Source organism: Cyprinodon variegatus, unplaced genomic scaffold, assembly GCF_000732505.1.
Source record: "Cyprinodon variegatus isolate N-32 unplaced genomic scaffold, C_variegatus-1.0 Scaffold1209, whole genome shotgun sequence".
NCBI lineage: Eukaryota > Metazoa > Chordata > Actinopteri > Cyprinodontiformes > Cyprinodontidae > Cyprinodon > Cyprinodon variegatus.
The window spans coordinates 160,573-177,882 of record NW_015151662.1 but is presented as its reverse complement, the minus strand read 5'-3'; the positions used below and the strand labels follow the sequence as shown (position 1 = coordinate 177,882).

The window sequence follows — 17,310 nt, the reverse complement described above, 5'->3', positions numbered from 1 at the left end:
ACATTTACATTACTGTAAAAATGTCCAACTGTATAATGGTTACTTATTCTCCAGGTGCACAGTTTTATATTGTTAGAACACTTTACAGGATTTTATTGTTTATCTTGTATACTGTGTTTTTGTTTAGTTTGCGCACAGCGACATCTGGTGGAGCCCCCTTGGAGGTGCCGCCGGGGTCACTCGCGGACGTCACGGCGCTTGCGGAGGAGGCGCGGCTTGGTTCTGCTGCAGCGGAGAAACATGACATGGGGATGAGCAAGACAGAGCGAATGGGAGAGAAAGAGAGAGAGCGAGAGAGAGAGAGAGAGAGACAGCCTGATTGGAATAAACGGCTCGCTAGAGGTCTGGGCCGAAAACCTAACGATGGGGAGCAATGACTGAAAAGGCAACGGTAAGAAGGCTCCAGCCGATTTCAATCGTTTTTATCACTATTTCTCTTTACGTTGTTCCCACTACTGGACAATCCGCTGCTTATTTGCTGCTGAACACAAAAGGCTGCAGACAGGTGCACCTGTCTTTATCCGAGTATACGTGCTTCGATGAAATCAACTTCAGGTTCAGTGCGCTTGGCTTTATTTTAGCTCCAAGGCAGAAACATTGAGGCCCCTAAAAACCTCATCTGCGCTTTAAAAGGAGACTGATGGAAGTAAAACGCTGTGCAAACATGCATCTGCATCCACAGACACAGAGCTTTGTCATGTAGGACCATGTAACAGCAATGAGCAATAGATAGATTATATGATAATAGCAGATCATTAAAGAAATAAAATAGAGATGGGAAGGCATACAGATTTGGTTTATTATTAATCAGTATTATTAGGGCCAAAAGGCTCAGTGTTGATGGTGAAGAGAAGCACCGAGCCCCAGATTTAAATGCATGTGATGAAATACAGGAATAATTATTAGCACCCTTCTCTGCTTTTATTTTAATATTGGCCTGGTTCACAATATCTACTGATGCCTGCCTGTAAAGATACTGAGGCCACTGATTCACTGCTGTGGTATTTTTAAACTCTACTCATGTTCCCTGACAAAGACCTACATAATAACACTGAGCTGCTTCACATTCCTTGTACCTCAATTACAGGATGATGATGATGATGATGATGATGATGGTGATTTTTTTATTGGGTCATCTCAACTTTACAACTCCTCTCAGCCTGTCTGTTTGCTTTCTTATTTGTTTTTTTGTGAGACAGGCAGCGGACAGCAGGTGTGTGATGTAGATGTAGCTCTGATAGTTGGAAAGTAGAGCTAGAAAAAGAGGCCTCACGGCTGCCGGGCCGAGCTGAGCCGAGCCAGGCCAACTCCACCTCCGTGGAGGCTGTGGGTGCAGCAGGGCACTGGGGAGAGGGCGCCTGGCACCTGATCAGTTGCCACAGTGAGTGTTTTGAGTCTCTGGCATTCAGCAGAACCAGAGAACGTCTGTTGTTGTTGAACTTGGTTGGGCTTTCATGTTCTCTGAGGCAGTGCTGCTTTATCAAACCATCGCCGGACTGATACAAAATGACAGGCTTTTGTAACATCTGTGTCCACTACCCACATCAAATACCCGAATGGAGAGCTGCCCACGTCAGATATTATATATAAAAGCATTGGCTGAGATATTAACATAATGCTTTAAGTTTGAGCTGCCTTTCCCCCCTGGTCTCATTACTGGTTAACTGTTCTGATTCAGGCAACTCTTTTATTAACTGGATCAAATGCTACCAAATTTATTCCCTCGTTCCACCATTTTAAATCCTGAAACAAACTTTTTTTTCCAAACACATGCTGGTTAATTTAAAAACTTGAGCCATCTTTGTGGTATAATCAAACAGCTGGGCTGTTTGATGCAGTCTCTCTTTATTCTTCAGGTTTCTAGAAAAGAAGCCTTAATATTTAATGTTATTTTAAACTGTGTGTAATATCCTTTTAATCGGCTCAGTTCCAGCAAAGGAAAACCAGACCCAAAGCATGATGTTGCCACCCTCATGCTTCACTGTAGCATTCTTTGTTGAAATGTAGCGTTGTTTTTTTTTTTTTTTTACCAAAAATATACCTTTATGTTGGTGTGATCTGCAAAGCTTGTTGGGTTTCTATGTTGGGCTTCTTTTATCTTTAAAGGATAATGCATCAATATTTTCACCTTACCCTGTAGCTCAGTAGGAGCTGTACTACAGAGGCAGTACTCGGGTAGATTTTCAAGCTTTTTCCTAACAGTCTGCTTTACCATTTTTTCCGTAAGCTTTACCAAACTGCGGCTAACAAGCACGTTAACCTCGTGTTGAGAATGACCGGTTTTCCATGTGTTTCATTGTATAGCAAATGGCTTTGAAATCGGTCGCAAACCTTCTCCTGATCAAAGCGTTTTGACATAGTAATCATCCTGATAACCTGAAAACTCCCTTTGGACCATAGCTGTGGGATTGAAACTCAGGTAAAGTTACTTTTGGACCAGATTAACTTTAATCAGAGGCCCCATAAATGAAAAATGTTTACTGATTTCTATTTAATACTTGTCTGAATGAGCTGGTTAATACTGAACACAGCCTCTCCTCCAGTTATAACAGAGTCTATGCATTTACTTTACTCCAAATTGTATCAGATTGATTTTAAAATGAAAATAGAGGTTATAGGTAACACTATGAACATATTTCTTAAATTTTTTTTGTCTGTTTTTTACGTTGTAGAAACTTAGCATCTTAACAAGCATAAATACACTTACTTTACACATTCACTAAAATGATATTATTATATTAAAACCCTTTATCACAGTCTGTTTCCATAAACCAAAAATACGTCGGATTAGGGCCCCTAGTTACGCTAAAATGGATTGAAGGTTGTCCTACTCGTAGATATTGCTTATAATATAATAATAATAATAATAAAAAATAAGTATAATAGGTTATAAAATATTGGTTGAAAGCATAAAAACGGTTACTTAACATTTCCATAGTTGGTGAAAATAACGTGTGATCAGAATGAAACATGCAAATAAGTGTCCCCACAAATATGTGGTCTGAAACTACCAGAAATGAAATGATTAAGTGAAAACCTTTTTAATTTTTGTGATAAATATAAACTTTATCCTCTGTTTTCCTTCAAAACGAACTTCATGTCTCTGTGGTTGATTCCCTCAGACTTTTGTTTCTAGAGGACATGAACGAGTCAAGTGGTCATTGTAATCATGGCCCAATCAGTGAAGTGGAAGCTGTTCTTCAGACATATCTGCAGGTGAAGAAGGGAATGGTGAGTGTTGTGTCTTCAGGTGGAGAGAGGTCAGCTAGAGGTCGCAGAGGCTCACAGGAGGGGTCCTCTTAGTTAATCATAATAAGGAAAGGTGATAAGAATGTGGTAACCATCTTTAAGCTGCTGTTCTTTGCTCAGATCAGGCTTGACCACAGAGCTCTGCTGTATGCTAATAAAATATATCCAAACCAATCAGATGCATAAATATTTAACTACCGAAGGAACTCTAAGTAGGTCCATAGGTATTTGGAACCCTAGAACCTTTTTATTTATTTTATCTGAAATTACAGTAATACTGTTTTAGAAGGACTTATACAGAATAATGCTTAGCTTTTTAATCATAGTCTTAATGTTTAGTGAACTGGAAGGCTGGACAATATTAGAAAAACGGAATTTGCATGTTAAATTTAATGTATGGATTCATTTTACCCATAAATTTCCTTCTTATTCTTCCATAATATTACTATATCCTAATAAGTATTGAATGAGGTATTTTGTTGTTAATTGGAACGTTGAGATTAATATAATAATAACTTATATGTAATAAACTGGACAATACAAGCTAATGACATAATAACATTGTTTCTTTTTCTTGTCTGCTTTCAAGCACTAGCTAGGTTTTTGCAGGAGACCGTCTGATGCTGCATGTGTGACCGATCTAATGAGATAAAGATATTTACATGTCTAAATACTTAGTTTTTTTACTTTGGGTGTCACTAATGCTTTTATACAAGGCAGCCATCTTAGATTTTTAGGTTGAAGTTGCTGAGAATCTTCAAATATTCCTACTTAGTGTTCAATTTAAAAGGGGCATACTTGGTCTTTTTTCCAATTTCTAAGTTGAAGATTTCTACAAACAAATAAAAATGAAGTAGATTATTACAAACATGATCTTTCTACCACACATGTAATTTAATGATTTAAATGATTAAGAAAGGGTTTTTAACTAGTTAAAAAAATATCAGACCCTCCGTCCGTCCATCGCTTTTACCTGTGCATCCATGTCACATTGCATAGGCTTTGGTGTCTCTTTCCCCTTTAACTGGAGTTATCTTTAAATTATGGGAAATAGTTTGTTACCACCTGTTCTATGGTGCCATTAAAAACAGTTCTCTATGAGCACTAATTTTCTATAAGAATAATTCAATTTATTAACAGAAAACATGTACAGCAGCCAGGAGCCATTCTTGTCTGCACTTTAAAGGAATTATTATTGGCATCCTTGGTTTGCATGTAGGTCAAAAACACTACAAACCAACATATCAAAAACAACTTATCTCTACAGTATGAATAATAAACATTTTATTCCAGCTGTGTTTTTTCCATTACATTTTTTTTGTTTTCTATAAATTTCAACAAAAGAGAGCAAGTGCTGTGTTTATCAGTATCATGTAGCATACATTTTTTGTTTTTGTCGAAATGTGAAACATGCACCAAACTGATTCGGACGGTTATGTGTCATGTCTCTGCTCTTCTCCTACTTAATTGTATTTGTGTTGCTGCCTTACCTGTGATTTTTGCAGGATACATCTGCAACAGTAACATTCCCATCCCAAAGCATACAGGACACAGCCATCCTCTGCATTTTCTTCCAATCAGCGAGGAAGTGGTTTATAAAATCAAACAGAACATGGTTGCACCGGATACCCCCTGTGATTCAGTTCTGATTCACAAGATTGGTCATTTTCATTCACTCAGAAAAATAGGTCATACTTCCTTCCACATAAAAAAAATACTTTGTTCTATGTATTTATATAGAGATGCAGGATACATAAATATAACCGTGTATCAGAAAAAAAAAATGCTTGCATATATTAGATGAATGATTCCATCTTTCATTATCTACATCAAGTTAAAATAAAAAGCTCAATGGTCTGTTTTCATGTTTATTTTTACCTTGGAAATTATAATTTAAATATAATAAGAGTTTCATGGAGCTTCTCATAAAGGTGCACTCTGTTACCAAATCCAAATGTATTTATACATCAAATGGCAAACAAATGCATGCTGCTGTAATTTGCTGCTTCAATGTGTTTTTTTTTTTATTTATTTATTTTTTTTTGCTGAGCCTCTATTATCGCAGAGAACTATAAAGAAAAACGTTGCATTTTTCACAGCATGCTTTGGGATGACATTCTCATTTTGTGCTACATCAGGACGCAGCTGTGGGAATGCATCTGCAGCAGAAAATCTGTTTGAAAACATGCTCAAAATTAGCTGGTTAAAGTGACAAAAAACGATTTAGACTACAACAATCAAAACTGGAAAAATGCCAATTTAAAATAGAAATAAAATAGAAATAATGAAAACAGCACCTTTAGCTTTGAATAGAAACTATTGTCAAATATAAACGGCGCTACCTTAAAATCTCACTGTTTAGTTCTATGAGTATAAATTTAGTTTCTACAACTGGCAAGGCTACTTCAAACTATTGATATTTTATAAACAGCTCCTTATAAATCTTGGAAGGCATTTCCAAGGGTTTGAAATGAAATTTTCATGTTTAAGTTATTTTTTTATGTACGTGTTCAATATTTAGGAACTGTAACTGTATATAACTTTTTTTTTTTTCCTCCAGCTTTTATTGTCTTTAATACTGTCCCAAGTGCAGAGCAACGAATTCGCTTTCTGCATTTAACCCATCCCCTTGGGAAAAAGTGAGCTGCATTTGTGCGCCACTGTGCGCAGTGTAGGGTTAAGGGTCTTTGCTCAGGGACTCAGGGTGTCGGTCCATGGCGGTGGGGCTTGAACTCAGAACCTCTAGATTCCAAGTGCAATGCCCTAACCACTAGGCCACCACTCCCTAATCTTCCACTGTTCAAATTAATAAAAAGTTGTGATGTTAATATAAAGTAAATGTGGTAGCGAGTGTCAAATAACAGAAAAAATAAATATTTCTAGTTAAGAATCCGGGATACTGTGATCAGAACTCCTTTGGTTTGGCCTTTTAGGTAAAGGATGATATCAGACAGAAGACATCAAGCAGAATCAACCAGTACTGTTTCTTTTTCTTTCGAAATGCCACAATAAATGCAAAAATATCGTTAAGTTACCCAATAGACAAAAACAGAAATTCTTGTCATCTTTTATTTTCCTTTCCTAACAAGTACTTTAGATTAATTCAGATTTCTTGCTTTTCCCCCTTTTTCTTCTCCAACCCTTCAGCTATCAATGTAAAATATTTTCTTTCTCATAAAATCTACAAACACAAACAGCTCCTGTGGCATAACAGCCTCCATTTTAACATATATCCATGTCATAAATTAAGCTTTATTTTTGGGGCAAAGCACAAGTTAACCTGTCAAAATCTGTTCTGTTTTAAGCCGTTAATAAATGGCAGGTTGGAAAACAAATGCATAATCATAAGGGAGGTATGTGTCTGGATGTTTCTCAAGTAAACATAATGAGGAGGAGAAACCAATCCAACTTAACTGGTACTTTGAAACAAACTTTAAAGATGCATGAAAGAGTTTTCTAATAATACTGCTACCTGTGGCCAAAACAGAACACAGAACTGCAGCACTACTCTACTTTTTCTCGCAGCTTACGCTCATCCTTGACAAGCTGGTTTATTTTTCTACTTTTTTCACCTTTCTTGGAGATGCTGTTGGAGTCTGAGTTGAGCTGGATGCCGATTGCTTCTGACTCACCCCTAATAACCATATGTAAGATGTAAGAACTAAAGAGTTACGTAAGTGACAGAAAGATGGAAAAATGTATTATTATTTGGACAGAATTTAGCTCCAGAAACAGGAATTTAGCTCCATATTAATAATTCAACTGACTTCTTAAATAAAGGCATAGAATTTGAAAATAAAACTCTCCTACTAAATTTTAAATGTTAATCCCTTTATTGTCCCACAATGGGGAAATTCACTCTCTGCATTTAACCCATCTCCTTGGGGAGCAGTGGGCTGCCATTGTTTGGTGCTTGGGGAGCAGTGTGGGGTTAAGGTTCTTGCTCAGGAACCCAAAATGGAGTCTGTAGGGATCGAACGGGTACTTGCAACCTTCTCAGAGCACAAGCGCACTGCTCTAACAACTGCTCTAACCACTAGGCCAAGGCTAAGGTGAAAAAAACATTTACGTTTTTTCAAAATAAGTTTAGTTTAGCTTTAAAGGGGTCATAGAATGATTCTATAGGGTATTTGGTGCTGATCCTTAAGGTCTCTAATTAGGGTGTGTAACATTGTTTGGGCTGAAAATGACATATTTGCTGTTCTATGAGCCCTAATGCAAGCATGGTTAAAAGCCCTAGAATGAAACTACAGGTTTTCTTCCTTTTATGGTATGCTCGTTTACAACGAGCGAAGCTGCTGAGCAAAGACACATCATAGCAACAAGCACTCACTCACTGAAACATCGAAATTGCTGATATGGTAGGGTGACCAGACGTCCTCCTTTTCCCAGACATGTCCTACTTTTCATACCTAAAAAAATGTCCGGTGGGAATTTCAAAATCATCCGGGACAGTGGTTGTTGCACTGTAGTCGACCATGCCCTTACTCGCATTTAAAAAACACCACCTTGCATAGTCTAAAGTCCAGGATAATTTATCCGACTCCCGGAATTTCCAGGGAGACTTGGGATGTCTGTTACTGGCCCCCAGCCCCCCTCCTCCGGATGGGGATAGGCGGCTCATGGAGGTCCGGTCCAGTCAGCGGCCCAGCAGCCAACACCACAGGCCAGAACCAAATAAGGCAACATCCCCGGATTGACATCAACTCGGGGCTTCATTTGGATTCACCCGTTTTATGTGGAAGTTTAGAATTGTGAGATTTGCACAGAAAGGAGGAGTTGATGGGATTTGAACTTCTCCATTCGGTACCTCCATTTCACCCACTTAACTATTGTTATTCATCTATGACAATGTAAACCTAGTTTTGCATTCTATGACCCCCTTTAAGTTTGAATGAAATTGAAGAAAGTATGCAAAAAAAGAGTAAAATAAAATAAACCCATTTGCTGGGTTGAATCTTAATAATTCACAAGTAATATAAAATAAAGATGATCAAATAAAATCAAATGTAGCTTATTGTTATATTTATTTCAAAATATCCAGCAACAACTGTTTCTTTTATAATTTATTTTCATTCTTTTTTTTTTTATTTTAACAAAGTTTGCTCTATGCTTTTCAATACAGTAACATTGTATGGCCTGAAAGTAATTAAAGTTATGGTTGAATTTAGCTCTCATTAAATACAAGAGTACATTGATTTGGAGCAGAGCCTTAGAACCCTGCCTGGTACCACTCACTGACATGAACTGGGAGGATTTTCTGTGTGCTGGCACAAAACGACCGGCCTGTGATCAGACCGACCTGACATAGTTCACGGCTTTGTTCTGACATATCGAGTTGGCAGGAGATTATGAACAACTTCATTACCGAGCAGCTTATCTCACTGTGGATGTGGCTGTAGATGTTTCCTCTGCATCATTTCTCAAACATAAGCAGAAAATATGAAGCAGAAAACTAACCTAACATTGATGTATTGATGATAGCATTAAAGATTACATTTCATTTGTGTCCCCTGGTCCTTAATTTCAAATAGGTAAAACTAAAGACTACTAAATAATTACCTATATCCACCAATGTGGCGCATGCTGTGATGCATTTTTAAGCCGTATAGTTGACAAATAACATCGCTACAGCTACCATGGTGTTTGGAGATATCACTACCCTGTTAGTGCGTCATTGTGTTGTAAAATAAGTTTAATCATAAGTGACATGAACACTATTAGAAGGATCATATAGCTGGATTTAGATTGTTGACTTAAATATAAGAAATTGCTTTAGAAGTGATAAACAATTTTTAATCTTTCTGTTACTGTGCTTGATGTCAAATCTTAGATATCCAGTAGTATTTTTTTATTTACTAAGCCTCTGTAAAAACTAAAACTGAATGAACTATGATATTTCAAAAGGTTATGATCTTATTTTTTCCCCTTCAGCAACCAGTTCTCTGTTTGGGCCACAAGCTACAGACACAGCTGAGCGGCTTCCCTGTCAGAACTGAAGAGCTGACCTAACTTTAAGGACAGCGAGAGTAATTATTAGCTCCTTTCAAAATTACGTTTCTTTGATGTTCCGATTTCTTATAATGTAAAATACATATATTTAAATTGGTCCTTTATGTTTGCTTAAGGCCATTTTTTTTGTTCAGAATCACAAGGGCAGGGATTTATCCCAGCGTTTTTGATTAAAGGGGCAGTTCTACACCTTAAACAGGTTGTAGTGACATAACTATTCATGCAAACTCTTAGCATGACAAATCAAGGCTAAATCATTAGTTTTAATGAAAGGAAATTATTTTGCTGCCCAGAAATTCCCCAGTAAAGGTTGGAAAGGGTGAGCCTTTCTGTTCTACATGTAAATGTCACTTTGGTAACTTCAGCATCATTGATGTGATAATTAATTCTGAATGTGAGTCAGAAGTGCCGTAGAAGGTAAAAGCTAGGATTGTGCATAAAAACGGCATGGACAGCTGATTGGTGGGTTGTTACAGTGCTACAAGATATCTCAGAATTGAATATGAATATGAAGATAAAATCCCACTTTGGTCAGGAGAAATTTCATATTTTTTTTAAGCCTATAACAAAATTCTTCCAAAATATATATTTTAGCTGTATATTATGAAACTCAAAATTCCTGTGCCCCTTCTACAATTTCGGAGAGTGACACCTAAGTAGAATAGGCTGCTTTTGATTGGACATGCTCTTAATTACATTTTTAGTCAGATATGTAGACAAGAGAATAAATGACAACTGGTTGACAAGCAACTACTGACGTCAATGAGCTAAATGCTATCAGCCTGAAAAGTTAGATGTGACTCAAATGCACGGAAGCACAGATCCATTTTAAAACAAATTGCATTTTACTTTAGCCTGCTCCAAGATAAGCTAAACTAATGAAACGGAGTCTGATTTTAGAAGAAAACTAAACTCTGAATCATTGTAATTCAAAAATTGTCAAAAAAAGGTTTGCATGTCTTCCATTTAGAAAGAAAAAGACCTCAAATTTGTGATTGGTTTTTTTGTACTTTACTTAACTGAAAGTGCACATCTTGTACTTGCGTCAAGACAGATTAATTTCTCTCTCATTGTTCCAAAATGGGCAAAGAATTTATGTAGCACTAAATTAATATGAGCCTTTTGTCAAGCGGCTGTTGGGAGGCGACTATGAAAGTAAATCCAGCTGTTTAGAGCAAAAAATGCTATAAATCGGTCTGTGGCTTCTCTTCAGGGGAGAAGAGGTTACAGTGCATGGTGAAGGCTAGATAAACGAAGACAACTTTTCCGTGTTTACATTTTTTTGACCTCATCTTTCTTTCCTTTCATTCTCACATTGCCAGTAGTACAAGGAATAAGATTTTTTTCTAATAGGTTATAACAGAATGGTTTGTGCTTCTTATCATTTGATGAACAAATTTTCCAGATCACCTGCTACATGACCACTTATTGTACGTGAAAATACATTTTTGCACATAACATTTAGTAATCCTTATTTGGAATCTTTAGGCCCTTAGCATGCTAACCATAACACTTTCAATGCTTTTTATTATCCTTTACTCTCACTTTTTTAAGATTACTTATATACGTACGTTTTAAGTGTATGTTATTGGTTTATTTATCATGTTATATATTTCTGCTTTTATTTGTATTTCTGTCAGTTGTGGTCCTCTACAGAACTCAGCCCTAATTTAATTTAAGTGTCCCCTGTCTGTTTGGTAAAACAGTAGGCCAGATAATGCGGTATACGCTTATATTATGTAGGGAACTATGTACAGTACCTTTGATTCAGCCATACAATTATTCTATCTTATTACATTTTCTTGTGTTCAATGCACCACATGAATTTGTTTGTCAATTTTCTAATGGAAAAATGAAGAATCCTTCTAAAGCAACATGGATATGCACATAACAACACATTTGTTGCAGTGTACCGGTAAGTAAGGATCTGGCTAATGCCAAAGTTTGCATCAGCAACCTTTACAATCTCTTTATCTTTTTACCATTTTAATTGTCAGCTTCATTCTGGCTTCACCATAATCTGTGTTTTTATCAGCCACATTAGACTCTAATAGCTTAACGGAGGAGTTCAGGCCCATGCAATGGTTTGTTGTGTTGCCTACCTGTTTTTTATCCCACTGACCCATCAACAGATTTACGTGTTGCTATGTTTATTCTTGCTACAGCAGAATGGAGTAATGTGCGGTTCTGAACTGCACTCCTGAAAGGGGGAGTTTACTGAAAGAACCTGTCTACATTAAGCTAATAAGAGCTTGTGGTTTTCTTATGATGTCTGAAGAGTTTACTGCTTTGCTGTGCTAGAAACCACAGATTTATTTTTCTGATCCTTTAATGCTCCTCCAAAAAAACGGCGATGTAGCAATAACTTGATGAATCATTGTCCTTGTCTTATCAATAGTAAAGTTTGTTAGTTGTATCTGTTTTTACTCAATATTTTGGGTGCAAAAAAAAAAAAATCTTCTAAATATCACAATAATTCATTTGGTAAAATTTTATTTGAATTCCAATCACAATACTTTATTTGAGGATGTTGGTACAGTATTTATTCAAAATACAGCTATCCAAACATTAATGTTTGACAGTTTTTACAGAAAAATATCTTTAAAATGGCTTTTTTTATTTTACCCTTAATAACTAACACACCATTTGATGAGCAGACTGACTCCTCAGTAGTTCAGTGCCGATGCATCTAGAATCCTGTAGCCTATTTTCCTTAATGTTAAATCGTTCCGACCTATCACACAATCGTAGCATTATATTCAAGATGGATTTTCTGGATACCCATAAGAGACCGGCATCCAGCTCAAATCAGGCAACAATGGCAACTTCGGGTAAGGTGAAAAAAGTAAAACAAAACAAAAAATTACTGCTAAGTCTGAGCTATGATAATAACCAGAAGAATGCTCCAGTTCTGGGTTTTGGCCATAGATGGCAGTATTATACGAAAATGTCATAATTCCTCTTTAAATATATATTTTATAGGCAAACATCCGTTTAATTGTCTTACTTTTATATAACTCCAAAACTCCCAGCCACTAGTTGCAGCACATTGCCCAAGAAGCTATAATTTTGCTGCTGTGCACCAGTTGAAGCGGAGCAACAATAAGATCTCATGAAGTTTTCAGAGCTATATTATTCTAAAAATCGTACAATTCTTTGTATATATTTCAGGAAAAAAAATGTGTCATGACAAATGTGTCGTTATACGTTTCGTATCACCAAATTCATGCCAAGTCACACCTTTACTCAATATGCCGTCTTTACAACTTCTTGCATTATTATGGTCTGGTGAAGCTGCAGAGAGCAGAGGGACTAAGCCTGTTATTGCTGAGCTACAGCTGTATATAGTGTGAAGTTTGAGGAAATGATTAGTCAGTTTATATTGATCTTTCATTAATTATTATTTTCAAAATCAATTTTATCAAGGTGTCAATTCATTTTACAATCATAGCTTTCATGACCAATTTTAGTCCTATCTTTTGATCAAGTTGACCCATGCTTTAACCACTTATCGGTTTATGTCTCCTCTGTGCCATGTTGCATGAATAAGCGTGGTGGATTTCATTTTATAACCTTCTCCTGACGAAACCTTCAACAATAAAATACATTTTCTTTTGATCCTTTGTTATCTATCTGCAAACTATGGCTTACAACTGAAACTAAGACCACAATCACATATTTCAGTATTTGTGAACTGGAGAATACTTGATGCTGAAAAGGTTCACCATGTGTACATTTAGGCAAGTGGGTTATTGAAATATTCATTTTTTTGTCTTTTCTTTCTCAATAATATTGTGTCAATTGTGCCTGAAATGTGTGTTGTGTCTCAGACATTTTTTGGCGTTTTTAAAAAATTCAGCTAAAGATTTAATGGGATTATAGCTTAGGAACAAATTGCCAACACCATGTCCTGTCCATTAATGTGCTGATCAAGCATTTAGATGCAAAGAGACATTATTGTTTCCAGCAGCATCTTTTTGATGAAAAAAAAAAGAAAAGAATAATTATTTGCAAAATGCAGTTAAACACAACTCAATTTATATGCTTAGCTATGGTACGCTATAAGCCCCTCCTCAGTGAATTTGATTATTCTTCTCACAAAATAGAGTATAGTTCTGATATTCACAAAATCAGATTTGAAAAGATTGACCCTGATATGGCATTTTTGAAGCGTCTTTTCATTACATTTTTAAAAGAAAAGACACTTCAAAAAATGTAAGTAAAATACTGTTTATCAGTGGTCTTTAAGAACATCGTTGTGCATTTTTAGGTGTTTCTAAATACCTTACTTACAACAGGACCCTCCATATATGAGAGTCAGGCTTGAAGATACCTGCTACCTCTCCTTAATGCCCAGAAAAAACACCCTCAAAACTTTGGTTAACCAAATTGTTATTGTCAAACTTTTCAGCAGAACTTTTAGAATTGAATATTTTCTGAATATAATGCAGCCCTTTTCAGAAGCACTTATCAGTGTGTTTGAATGCCTTGTCTACCTGTGGTTAGACGCATCCTGTGACACCACAAGTACAGTCTTTTCTATTTTAGGTGCACATGAAGAGACCACTTTAAGGTCTACTGGTCGATTTAAAGAGAGAACTAAAATTTTTCCGACTAAGATCTGCTCTCAGTTAAAAAAAAACAAAAAAACAAAACAAAAGAATATGTCTCTTGTCTTGTATTTGTAACACATTATGCTACCGTCCCATTACACAAATTTCCTGGTAATGTGAGCTGTTTCAATCATGGTAATAGATTTTGATATATTGATGTGAAGTGGAAATTATATTTTCCCTCAACTGCGTTCATTTATTTTCCAAGCATGTCTTTCCCTCTCTTGTACATTAGCAGTTTTGCTAATGCTTTACATGGTGTTCTAACTGCTTTCACAGTCTAGTAGCATATCAGAAATATCTAAGCAGTTTCCATTGTTGCAGAAATCAAAGGCATGTGTTTTGTTTTCTTCTTGGCTGACCATACTAGAGGGTGGCATGACATTTTTGCTGTGCACAAGCATGCAAACAAGTGCGGGGTAGGAATGAATGCCTTCTTTTATTAATCTTCAATGTTTTTTAGTGCTTTGTGGAAACAAGCTTTGAGATTTGTTAACATATTGAGGGCACACTCATTGGCGAACCAGTAAAAATCACAAAGACATGGATGTGTTCCTGTGCTCTCCAGATAGGGGGGATCATGGGCTGTTTATCTGAAAGTACACACAGCAGTTAGAGCTTGTTGCTTCTTGGCCCTTGAAGCTGCAGCTTAACTTGCTCCCTTGTGATGAAGCCACAGTTAGGTCCGCCAGCCAAGCAGTTGGACCAAGCAAAATCAGATTTTCCTCCCTGTTTGGCCTGAAGAATTAAAAAAAATTCAGACTAGCATGGAAATGATCAGATTCATTGAGTGTTATTAATCTACAGTGCATTGAAAAATACTACTTGAATGTTTTCATATTTGTCACAACGTGCTCAAATAATTGCATGGACAATTCTATGAACATAGTGTTATAATATGAGTTTGGCATGCATAATAAAGTCACCACAACAAATTCCCTCCAGAGCTTATCTTGAGAGCAAATAGTGTCCACTTGTGCCCGTGCCACATGCCCACATTAATGCATACTATGATCTAAGAACAAACAATTTCTCAAAGACCCAAAAAAGACACAAAGCAGGCAGTTTGCAGAAAGTTTAAAGCAGGTTTAGGTTACATAACAATATCACATGCTTTGCATGATTCAGTCTAATGTCTGAAAAAGGAAAGGGCAGGGCAAAACGGCAATCCAAATGTGCATCCAGCTAAAATTGACATCCTGGGCTTGAAGAACAGAAATTGGTGAAGTAGCCAACAGGCCCAGTGAAGTTTGCTGGAACTGCAGGGATCCACAGATAAGGTGGACTCAACAAATTTGATCTTTATGGAAGAATGTAGGAAGAAAGTCATAAGATGTCAGTCTGGTTTGGAGGTTGATAGGAGGCGTAGAAAAGATGTGGAAGAAAGAGCTGTGGTCATTAGAGACTGAATCTAAACTTATTGAAGTGAGCCTCATGGGGAAAATGGAAATATATCCTCCAAAATTGTGTTATCGCCCATTCCTGATGTGATCAAGCATTAAATGGCCATTATTAGCAATCATCAGTCCAATATAATGGCTTCATACCGCACAAACTCTACCTTCTAGTAGGTTTTTTATGGCTGATAATATGCAGCTTATCATTGATAATAGCCACTTCAGCCAAATATAAAACCTTAGGTTTCACTTTCTATTTAACTACTTTAGACTTTTTATGTACTTTATTTTCAACCTAAATCTTTAAAGCTTTACTTTGACTGAATTCCACGTTTCAGTTACACAGATTTAATGTGTTTAAAAACAACTCATTTGACAGGACATAAGATTTTTTGGGGAACAGATTGAGAAGCACGACCTAAGCAGAGTATACAGATACTGTATATAACAAGCACCTTAAGAGACTAAATTTTATTTTTATGCCCTCCAAAAAACTCCAGCTACAAAACAACATGTATTTAAGGTCTAAAAAAGTGAATTTTGTCTGTTATCCCTTAAATGTATACTTCAGAACAAACGAGGTTCAACTTTTTATTAGGAAAAAACTGTCAGTAATTTACCTGTAAATATTTATTTCTTATTTTCTCTTATTTCATCTGTGCCCATTGGCTCCTCAGTTTTTTTGTTTTCTTTTGTTTGACCCTTAATTATAATTATAAAGGGATTTCCTGTGTCTGGACACCTCGTGCATGGCCTCCCACTTTCATTCAGCTTTGCTCATGTTTTTTCTCTGCTTTTTGTTGCCTTGTAATAAAAGTTTTAAAAAGTTGCAAATCAAGAGCTGATGTATTGTAAAAGTAGACAGGGCTCCTGCTTAAACAAGACTATTTCAATATACACAAATAAGTACAAAAATTTATTTTAAAGCCGACATTCTTCCCAAAACATTCTCTTCACTTATGAATGCATTAGCATCAATAAAAATTATAAAATTAAACAAATTTTTTTTTTTTTCCCATTAGTCCCATGGAAAAAAATGCATAAACTCTTGTTGACCGAGTAGCTAATGTTTTGCCGTTATGGAAAAGATGGACTACAAGGCTTCGAGTCTCGGAGCGTGTTTTCACCTCCCACCTACTGTGTACCAGCATCACATGTGGGCGATCACTGCTCACTATGGAGACAATTATCTCAGCTATAAATCATCCAGTTACTGGAAGATGGCTGCATTGATATTAAGATGTGTAGCTCTTTGCATGTTTCTGTTGTTGTTGTTTAAAAGAGTTGTGAATGACAGATAGTCTAGTGTTGAAATGTGTTTCCTATCGGCAGTGTTGTTCTGCGAAGCTGTAGTTTATTTATGAGCTTCCATCAGATCCACTCACAGATAAGTAAGTTCTTACTTTTTAATCTGCTGGCTTGTTTGCTGCTAGTTGGAAATTCTGAAGCTTTGCTGTTTTTTGAAAAATAACTTGTTTTAAAGTAGTTTTATTTTAGGTTGATTAAGGGAATACATTTTCAGAATGGATGGAAGTATGGCTTATTACGCTACGCTGTAAAATACATTGTAAATGAATCGTAACAAAACTGTTAGTGCATCATACAACTTTCATAAGAGTGGACACAAGACTTTTATGGTGGTTTACTCATAATTGATCGGAGCATTGCCTCAGTTTATAGCTACTTTATACATAAAACTTTTTTTGGCTTAAAGCTCAGAATCTGCTTTATTTATGTAACGCTGAAGCTGAGGTTGCCAACTACCATTCAGATTTTTGTCAAATTTTAGATTTTCTTTTGTTCTTTTTTCCCCCTCATGCTTAAAAAAGACTAAAGTTGAAACAGTTTTTTTTGTTTTTTTTTTCTGTCAATTTGGTCAAACACACTCTTCATTATTTTAGATTTAATCATGAATTATGTGGTCTTTGTATGTTGTTTTTTTCACCTCTTCCTATAGATTATTTTGTTTATTGTTTTAATTGTTATATGGATATGTTTTGTCAAGAAAAATAAAGAAACTTTGAGGAGATATATAGTTT

The 17,310-nt window shown here is 36.1% G+C and overlaps 1 protein-coding gene across 2 annotated transcripts in view; it reads left to right on the top strand.

The window, feature by feature from the left end:
• The first annotated feature begins 274 nt into the window (after positions 1 to 274).
• Positions 275 to 17,310, top strand: part of otud7a (OTU deubiquitinase 7A) — a 54,428-nt gene continuing 37,392 nt past the window's right edge. Inside the window, exon 1 of one of the 2 annotated variants that reach the window (XM_015401311.1) lies at positions 275 to 391. The gene's annotated coding sequence lies outside the window, so the exon portion shown is untranslated. Of the gene's footprint in view, positions 392 to 16,535; positions 16,663 to 17,310 lie in introns of those variants that run through there. The other variant, XM_015401312.1, reaches the window with a different exon arrangement.